Source organism: Fukomys damarensis, unplaced genomic scaffold, assembly GCF_012274545.1.
Source record: "Fukomys damarensis isolate Sample0158 unplaced genomic scaffold, DMR_v1.0_HiC HiC_scaffold_15, whole genome shotgun sequence".
Taxonomy (NCBI): Eukaryota; Metazoa; Chordata; class Mammalia; order Rodentia; family Bathyergidae; genus Fukomys; species Fukomys damarensis.
The window spans coordinates 31998522-32008251 of NW_022900927.1; the positions used below are offsets into that span (position 1 = coordinate 31998522).

Sequence of the window (9730 nt, forward strand, 5' to 3'; positions counted from 1 at the left end):
CAGAAAAATCCACCTGGAGGACAAAGCCTAAGAGTACCTCAAAACAAAGAGATGCTGAAACAAGAAAGAAGCAGGATAAATTGGTCTTCGTTCCAGTACCTCTGGTCCATTGTGGTCTCTTGGTTTAATGCCAGGGCACTGCAACCAGATAGTCTCAATTCTGGAACTGGTTTATCCTTACCACTGTGTAAACTTGAGAATGTCAACCCTTCTATGCCTCATCTGGAAAGCAGTGCTAATAATAGAACTTACTGCTTAGGATTGTTGTAAGGAGTCAGTGAGTTGGTATATGAATATGGCACACAGTAAACATTCAGTAATAGAGCTCCTGTCATTATAATTTCCATGAGCTTCTATGAGAATATTTGAGATAAAAGATGTGAACAATTTGTGAATAGCAATGTCCATGAAAACTCAAGACTATACTTTGTTTAGTTTTCAAGTAGACTATTATTAGGTCAGTAGCTCATTCTGGGTCTGAACGAAATCTCAAACAAAAGTGGGAAAAAATACTCCTAAATCCTGGTAGGTACCTGCCATGGATTTTTAAGTTATTTTTTTTCTTTGTATTTGTCTGGCCAGGAGGGACCTAACTCAGTTGGCAGCGGTGCTTCTGGCTGAATGATTGCTTACTTTAATGAAGCCCAGCTCTATTCCTTACCTGTGGAATTGCAAAATGCTGCATGACCTTCCACCTCTCTCAGACTTTCTGGCCAGTAGATTAGCCACTCTTGAGTCATTTCATAAGTTCACAGTCCCCCTTCTGGTGTCAGACTGTCCTGGTAGGGAGTTAGGAAAACCAGCCTTCTGCCTCTGCATGGATCAAACCTACTGAGTGGAGAATTGGAGCATTAACTGGGGTGAGTTAACTTGAAATTAAACTGATTTGCTATTTGAGAATATTCTTAGGAGAGAAAAAATAACTAAACATTCTTGCTTGCTGTGGGACGGTGGAACAAAAGGGGCTTATAGTTCAAGGAGATGCTTTGAATTCCTTTATAAAAGACGTTATCAGAATCCAGGAACTTTCGTTACTCAATATTGAAACCTACAGGGACACAGACTCTCCACCAAGGCCTGGTGGCATCGCCAGTTCAGAGCTCAAACAAATCAGCAGGGTAGAAACAGGTTTTCTGAGAAAATGACACATGGAGTTATATGCAGTTAGCAAAATATGTGATGTTTTGAAAAATATCTTTGAAGTTGAGCTATAGCTTCTAAGGAGAGGAAGCCAGCAATAAGATTCTGTGGTAGGAATTTCTTTTAATCTGTGAAAAAAGTGCCCCTTCTCTTAAAATGAATGATCTTCCATCTATTTCTATCATTAAAATCAGTGCTTGCTTCAGCAGCACATATGCTATCATTAAAATCAGTAAACTTTTACTAAGTGACTATTCCATGAATACAATAAGTTTACAGTATCCACATTCCTGCATAACAACCATCCTCTTGAAATCTGTGGGGCATTCAGCAAATGGGCATTGTGATCAACCTAATCCTCAGAGAAAATCTGAAGCTGTTCTCATGACTTTTCTTGCCACAAGAAAAGCACTGCCCAGCATATGTCACAGGTAAAAAATGGGGGAGTAGCTAAAATCTGTGGATTGGAACATATTTGTGTCTGTTTGCAAAACACAAAGGAAAGTGAATTTGGCTATGAATTGCAATAATTAGCAGTGAGCATTACTGTCCTTAATGTTACCTCTATTCCAAGTAGAGGTCAAATTGCCTCATGAATGAGTGACTCAGCATTGCAAAATTGTGAGGTGTCTCCTCTGCAATTAAATTTGGCCTTCATTGAAATAATCAAATCAAAGTGCTCAGCAGGAAAGCAAAGTTGGAGAGTAACTTGGCAGTACATCATAGTGATCAGTATTATTTCATAATCTTTGTGGTAGAAGCTACTAATTCTTGACTAAATCCATGCAGGGAGAGGAAAAAAATATGAGAAATTGAAAAAATGGAAATAAAGTGTTTGTAAATGGGGAGGGGAGGAGGGGGTAAAGGGAGGGCAGGGACAAGGGGAAAAAATGAGAATCAAGACCTGTCATGTAAAGGTACAGGATTCCAATAATGAATGTAACTGTATTGTATACTTAGATTGTACCAATAAACTCAATAAAAAGAAAAAAAATACCCATAAAAAAATCCATGCTCCTTTTCTGCTGGGTATATCTCATCCTACCCTGAGATCACAATTCCTAACTCCTTTGAGACTAGGTGACTTATTACTGGCTGTTTAATATGCACCAGAAGACTGCAAACAATTGCACATGCATTTTATCATTTAATCCTCATGACAAATCTATGATAGATAATATTGTACTACTTATTTATCACATTTTAGAGGTGACTGAGGCTTCAAAGGTTAAGGAACTTGCCCAAAGTTATACAACAAAGTAAGTGGGAGAATGTGGATGACCACCCCTCCTTCTGTTTCTAGACAGAACAAACTTTGGAATTATATATACCTGTTATACTTGCTGCTAGAGTCCTGTGATTCTTCACAGCACTTGTCAAAATCCTAACTAAATAACTACTGTGAAATAAATTGCTTATGTCTGTCTCCCTGGATAGACATAATCTTCATCGGGGAAGGTGTATCTGCTTTGAATCGTGTTCAGCTACAAATAACAAAACTGGACACACCATGACATACACAAATACTGACTCACTTTCCTCACCCAAATGAGAAATTCAGAGGTGGTGTTTGCTAGTAACGTCTCAAAAGCTCAACTAAGTCCGAGTGTCTCTTTAGCTCAGTCTTTACGTACTGGCTTTAAAATAGCCAATGCAGCTCCAGTCATCACATCTTTATCAAGTCTGAAAGAGAGGAAAAAGGAATCAGGATAACCATACCTGCTATGTATTCATGTGTTGCCTACAATTCCTGAGGAGAGTGAGATTTTGTACGTATAAACAGAGGAAGAAAAGTGGAGTGGCTGTCTGGTTAACAAAAAATTGTCCACCATAGCCAGGGATTATATCTTTTTTATTTTATCCTCAGGATCAAGTTCAGTGAATTACACACAGTAGGCTCTTACAGTTCAATGAATGTTTGTTAAATAATGCATATAAAAGTCTTAGCACAGAGCTTGGTATACGTTAGTCAATAAATGATGATTACTAGTAACTGCATTGCTTAGTAAGCCCACATTTGCGTCTGTGTGGGCAGATGGATGTTTTCTGGTGCTACTTGGGTTGATTCAAGGATAAGCAGCACCAGCTGATGGCTCTGCTGGCCTCATTAGCCACAGACAGCCTGAATGGGGTCTGCTCCGGGTTGGAGAAGAAGGAGATGATGAATCTGCTTCTAGCACCCCTGGTGCTTTGCAGGCTAAGGCTAGCCAGAGGGTCTAACTGTAGCAATTACTCAGCTGCCACCCAGGCAGCTCAGATTACACAGCCAGTGGGAAGGATGAATGCTTAAGCTTTCTTCCTTTTGCCAAAGAGAAAAAATCTGCTCCCTGATGGCCAGATTTCTGGGACTGAGCTGAGGCATGAAAAGGACTTTCAGAGCTCTATGTGGCCACCCTCTTCTCTGCAGCTTTCCAGCAAGCCTGCTGGTTTTCAACTTCCTCTTCTCCCGACCCTGTACCCTTCTCCATTTATTTTTTCTCTCCCCTGTCCCTCTTCCTCTCTCTGCCTCTCCCTCTCTACATTCTGTGGCCAGGCAACAAGGTAAGTTTACACTGTCAAATGAAATATGCTTCATGGACTCTGGGGGCCTTCCCAGACCTAGAAGTTGAGCAGTTGATGAAGTAACGATGCTAGGAGTTAAGCTGTCTCCCTCCTCCCTCAGTGCTGCATTGTGGTGAGTGAGCATACTCGTGTGGTAGGGCTGTGTAACAAGTACAAACCTTGTGGTTTAGACGACAGAAATTTAGTGTTGTGGTCCTGGAGGCTGACAATTTGAGATCAAACTACCTGCAGTGATATTTCCTGCTGCAAGAGAAAATAGGTTTCATGCTTCTCACTTAGATTTTGGTCATTTTCTGGCAAACTTTGGTATTTCTTGTGGGTGGATACATAACACTTACCTCTGCCTTCACCATTACATGGCATTCTTCCTGTGTATGTCTTTGTCCAAATTTTCCCCTTTTAGAAGAACAGTCAGATTAGATTAGGGCCGGTGCTAGTGACCTCATCTTCAGTTGATCACCTGTTAAAAAGACCCTATGTCTAAACAAGGTTACAGTTACAAGTAGTCAGAGTTGGGAATTCAGCATCTTTCTGAGGTACACATTTTAACCCATAGCATATAGGAAATGGCATGTGTGTCCTTTTGCTTAAACAAAGACTGGTAATGATCCTTGAGCTTCCTGAAACGTCAAGATTACTTACAGTATCTCAGGCAATAATCAGGAATTGTATAAAAATCCCTGAGGTTTTTGAGGATAACAATGACTCAATACCTTTTCAGTGAAAGTGATGGATTAAACATTAAAAGAGATTAGTATTTATATTTTATAAAGCTTCCAAATAAATGACCAAATTAAAAAAAGAATGATCCTTTAATAACTAGTTATGACTATAATTAGTTATGACTACATAATTAGCTATGATTTGTACAATATGCTTTAATTTATATAGATATGTAGTGACAAATAGATTTATTGCCTCTCCAAGCCAAGTACTGTGAGTTTATCCCTAGTGATACTGTAAAGTAGGTGTTAATAGGCTTGTTTTATGGATGAAGAGACTGAATCTCAAGAAGATTTAATGCCTATGGTCAGGATCAACTGGGCAGGTTTGGGTCCAGGATTCTAGTCAATGTATGTCTGATTCCCAAAACTGTTGCGGCATGCTGCCTATTTTGAGCTTCAGAAAATATAATTTCTGCACTTTTCTGGTTCAAATCAGCTATTACAAATTACAGTGGCTGAATAAGAAAAAAATAAGACTCTAGAAAAACTATAATTTTAGTAAAAGGAGAAAAATGTGACCCACTGTGCTGAAGTGGCACTTCATTAATTTGCTAATGTTCATCTCCATGAGATGCATCACAGTTGTTACACCTGAAGTGAGCTGGTAATGGTAAATGTGTTTTTAAAAAATGTAGATTTTTTTAAAAAAAATAAGTTTTAAATTTTCTTTTTTGCTTTTTTATTGAATTTATTGGTACTTTTTAAGTATACAGTACAGTTACATTCATCATTGGGATCTTGTACCTTTACATGACAGATCTTGGTTCTCATTTTTCCCCTTGCTCCTGCCCTCCCTTCACCCCTTCCACCCTCCCCTATTTACAAAGACTTTGTTTTTTTCTGGTCCCTTATTTCCTTTCCCCTACCCTTCCTACTTCCCCTGCACCTTTAGCCCTTTTCTTCCTATTTCACATTCTCAGTTATACAATTTGGATCTTATTCACACTTTTAGTTTTTCACAGGAGAGCAACTGTTTGGTATTTACACATATATATCTTATTTATTTCACTTAAGAGTAAATGGATGTATATTGAGGTCATACTCTTTAAAGTCTTTTTTAAAATGAGTATTATTTTCCTCTTTGGGAGCATGTTCAGATAAAAATTTTTTTTTTCAGATAAATTTTTTTTTTGTTTTACTTCTTGAGATAAGCATCTCACTGTGTAGTTCAGGCTGGCCTTAAACTCACTATGTAGTCTAGGCAGGCCTCAAATTCATTATGATTCCCTCTGCCTCAGCTTCCTGAATGCTGGGATTATAGGTGTGTACTATGCCTGGCTAAAATTTTAAAATTTAAACTTTACCTCTCCCAGTACTAAGAAAATTTTCCAAATAGAGAGACAGTATTGATAATAGAAGAGTTGTAGAAATGTATCATTTGTTTTAAATGATGCTTGTGGTCTAGAAAACATAGATTCCTCCTCAGACTACTTAATTGAAATCTTCTTAATACTCAGATTAAGTCACATTAAAGAGCAGACAAAGAATCTGTTTAAATCACTTTGGTGTAATAGGATTTTGTGGATAAAAACCTAATTTAAAATAAATGGGCCACTGGCTAGATTTAGACATTTCTGTTGTACAAATTTCTGCTCCAAATCTATTTCAGTAATAGTTTTGATCTATTGTCAAATGATCAATTGTTTTGCATGTTGTACCTCTCTTCATGTAACTGATCAGCAACTTCAGTGAGTTTTACTAATTACCTATGGCCCATTTTTAATGATGATAAACAGAAAATTTTGCACAACTCCTAAAATGATTTCTGCTCAGGGAATATAGACACAGAGGCCTCAGATAGTCATTCAGCAAATACATATTAATTTGATGTGGGCCTGACATTGGTGATTGAGATGCACCTCCCAACAGGCTGAAGAAAAAACCCTCTCCTTGTGGACTTTGCTTTCTGGTAGGGGAAACAGGAAAGAAACAGTAAATATCATTAAAAATTCAGGGGCTGGGGATGTAGCTCAGTGGTGCCTCTCCTGCCTGGCAAACACAAGATCCTGAGTTCAATCCCTAGTACCAAAAAAAAAAAAAAAAATTCAGGTATGTCAGAATAAAATAGTCAAATTAAAAAAGTGACCAGATGCTTATGTCATGGGGGGTGGGGAGGTCAGGTAAGATGCATTGGGAATATTGGCATGTGACATTTCCATTTTAAGTAGCATTGTCAGGGCAGGCTTCTCTGTGAAGGAAACAACGGAGCTTCAGATTGAAGAAGCTGGAATTAGGTTTCAACCAGAGGATATTTGAGCGGGACATGCAGCACACAGAACACACATATGTCAGGATCCCGATTCCTGCAGGATAGGAGACCCAAGGCCCAGCGGAGAGTTCTGGAGACAAACCATTTTCTATTATCTCCCTCCCTTCTACTTAGTCTAATATTTTAAAACATGTATGGGATGGAGAAATTCTGGATGATTTTTTTCCTTAGGGATAAAGAGAACAAGAATAGAGGTAAATGTTAAAGAGATGATTGTACATAGGGGTAGCAAATTACTCGGAGGTAGTGTTCTAAAATCAGCTCCAGGCAAAAAAAGAGAGATTCAAAATAACCCTTGAAAATTCCTGTGGAAGGTGTCCATTTCGAACCTGAACATTAAAACTGATCAGTACTTCTGAAGCTTAACCCTGCCAGTTTTTTTGTTTGTTTATTTTGTTTTTGGCATCAAAACAGATTTCTGTTTCTTTGATTGAGCAGCAGATAAAGGATTTATTTGTATTGTAGGGGTCACATCATATGTTTAAATATGGCAAGACACAAGGGAACAGAGAGGGTTAGGTCACAGCAGACTCATGTTTCTTGTCTCATTCTGGGGAGGATGATCACAGAGGGGGAAGGGTGGCAAGTGCTATTTTAATATATATTTTCCTCCCATGCAAGCATGGTTAAATTTGCATACATTATTTAAAATAATTATTTAACAAAGTGACATTGTCTACCTAGCAACCTGGGTGCTTATGTTTATCAGCTGCTGTCACGCCTCCACCTTCCTCTGTCTGTATCTAAGTAACACTCTGACTTCTAGTTACCTGTTTTCCACTGCCTTACTAAAGCTAACCACGTTTAAGACCATGTTGCAATTGCCCTTTTCATTGTTAAATAAGGCAGTTTTTACTAAGCTATTGTAACATCATAGTTACCTAAATTTTTGTCTCTTAATCTATTTTATTTAGTTCAATAAAAATAAATCAAATAAGTTTTTAAAAAGTAGGCGAAATATCACAATTTATTTTTATATACTTACTCAATATCCAAAATTAAGAGACAAGATCCAAATTAGAGCTGTTGGAGTCCATGAAAGAGTTTAGGGAAAGTTCAGAGTATCATGAATCTTGAACACCCTTGGTTAGTTATTAACCAGGATTTTTCTGATTACATGTGCATAATCTTTTTGAGGATAAGAAATAAGAAGATTAAATTGTCTTTGTCTAAAACCACACATTAGAAGTTTAACCAAGATTAGCTACATTTAACAACTTAGATTATACATTCAAGATTACATTTATTTAATTTAAATATTTTATACATTGAAGCAGACTTCTTAAAATGCCCCAACTTAAAAGACAAACAAGGTTTCACAATTCTAAATCTTTCTTTCTTCTTTTCTTCCTTCTTTCTTTCTTTCTTTTCTTTCTTTTCTTTCTTTCATTTTTGTTTTCCTTTTTCTTACTTTTCTTATTGTTATTGCTGATGGGGAAGGATATAAAAGTTATAGAACAAGCAATTGAAATTTAGTCTTTGCCTAGAAGGGTTTCTAACATGAGGACTTTCAAAATATTCTCAAAAATATTTATGTGTTCTCAGATTTTCATTTTGGCCTCAACGATAATACCACCAACTCCCCTAGGTAGACCTCTGGGAAATCTTCAGAGTTTAGGAATCAGTACTATGAACTTTTATCCTAAAAGAAAGAGAAAAAGGAGAAAAAAATATAGTACTCTATCCTGGCTAACTGCCAAGTTTCCAATACTTCAGCAACTTTTTCATAAATGAGATACTCTTACTAATAACTAGTTTCATGTGAATTTGTGCTAAAATACTAAAGCAAGTCCAACATCTTTAATAGCAAGCATTGGTAACAAATATTTATGGACTCTTTTTAAAAATAAAAGCTGAGGAATGAAATAGCTTTCCAAACAGGTTCCAATGCTGTAACCCGAAAAATTCCAAATCAACTCTGTCTCTGTTGTGGACATGAGGAGCAGGGAATGACTGTTCATTTGAGCAGCAGCGAGTGCACACAGTGTTCATTAGAATTCACTGTTGGAAATGACCAAAAGGAGCTGAGTGTATCAGGTCCTAGGGCGAGACCTCAGATCTAGGCAGCCACTTTAGAACCTGCTATTCAACAACCATGTTGAAGGACTAGCCGTGTGGCCCTGCCTGCCAGGCAGTTACTTGCTAAAGGAACTATGAAACCTTATGGGAAGGAATTCATTCAAAGAAGGTGGAGGTGTGCAAACTTGGCCCAAGGACAATGGGTCATTATCAGAGGGGAGGGGCAATTAGAAGGTTAACAAAGTTTATGTTGCTCAGATTTCCAGCTGGCCCTAGTTGCGTCCAGAGACCAGTGCCAGATCCCAGGAGGAAGTGTCCGATAAGAGGCTGATCACAAGTGTTGTCAGACACAGACCAGGCAGCACTGCTCTGTGGCCTGTAACAGAAGATAAGCCAAATGAAGGGAGGGGTAAATTCCTCAGATCAGCCTGAAGGCAGTTGCACCTGCTGCAGCATTTACAGACTGGAAATGCCATTCAGATCAGCCAGCTGGGATTCCCTTACCCAGAGAAACATGAGTAAAAAGAGAAGGACCATGACCACCTGGCACTGAGTATCAGTGCAATCTGACACCGAGCAAGTCCTGTAGGAAAAGGGGAGGGCCACGGCCCTAAGTCAGAGCAGAAGGAGGAATACTGGAGCCCATATGGAGAAGTACAGCTTGGGAGGATTTTCTCAGCTGTTCCAGGAGGCCTGAAAGGGGCTGGCATTCGCCATGACTCTTCAGGAGGAGCCATATGAGACAGACCCTCTTTGTTAAAATCTCTTGGTCTGGTTGCCCTGGGAGCTTCCCAAGGCTGATATGGCCTGAAGAAATATAGGATACGTGTGAAAGTGCCTTTCATTCAGAAAACCTGTCTCCTCTGTTGCTTTCTTCTCTCCATCCGCCACACTACTACTGCTCCAAAAGTAATAATTCTTCCTGAGCCCCCACAGGATTCAGCACGGATGCCAAAACAACAGAAAAATGCCTTTCACTTTAGTATGTTTAATCTGGCTAGAGAGACAGCATATG

General features: G+C 38.6%; 2 long non-coding RNA genes across 2 annotated transcripts in view; one reads left to right on the top strand and one right to left on the bottom strand.

The window, feature by feature from the left end:
• Positions 1-760: 760 nt before the first annotated feature.
• LOC104876266 overlaps positions 761-9730 on the top strand; it is an 83881-nt gene continuing 74911 nt past the window's right edge. The window contains exon 1 of the long non-coding RNA XR_784301.3: positions 761-860. This is a non-coding gene — a long non-coding RNA (uncharacterized LOC104876266). The remainder of the gene's footprint in view (positions 861-9730) is intronic.
• On the bottom strand, positions 2712-7732 carry LOC104876265. Its single transcript, XR_784300.1, has 4 exons — positions 7682-7732; positions 4041-4162; positions 3861-3945; positions 2712-2823 (listed from the first exon to the last, which is right to left on the bottom strand). It is a non-coding gene; the product is annotated as an uncharacterized LOC104876265 (long non-coding RNA).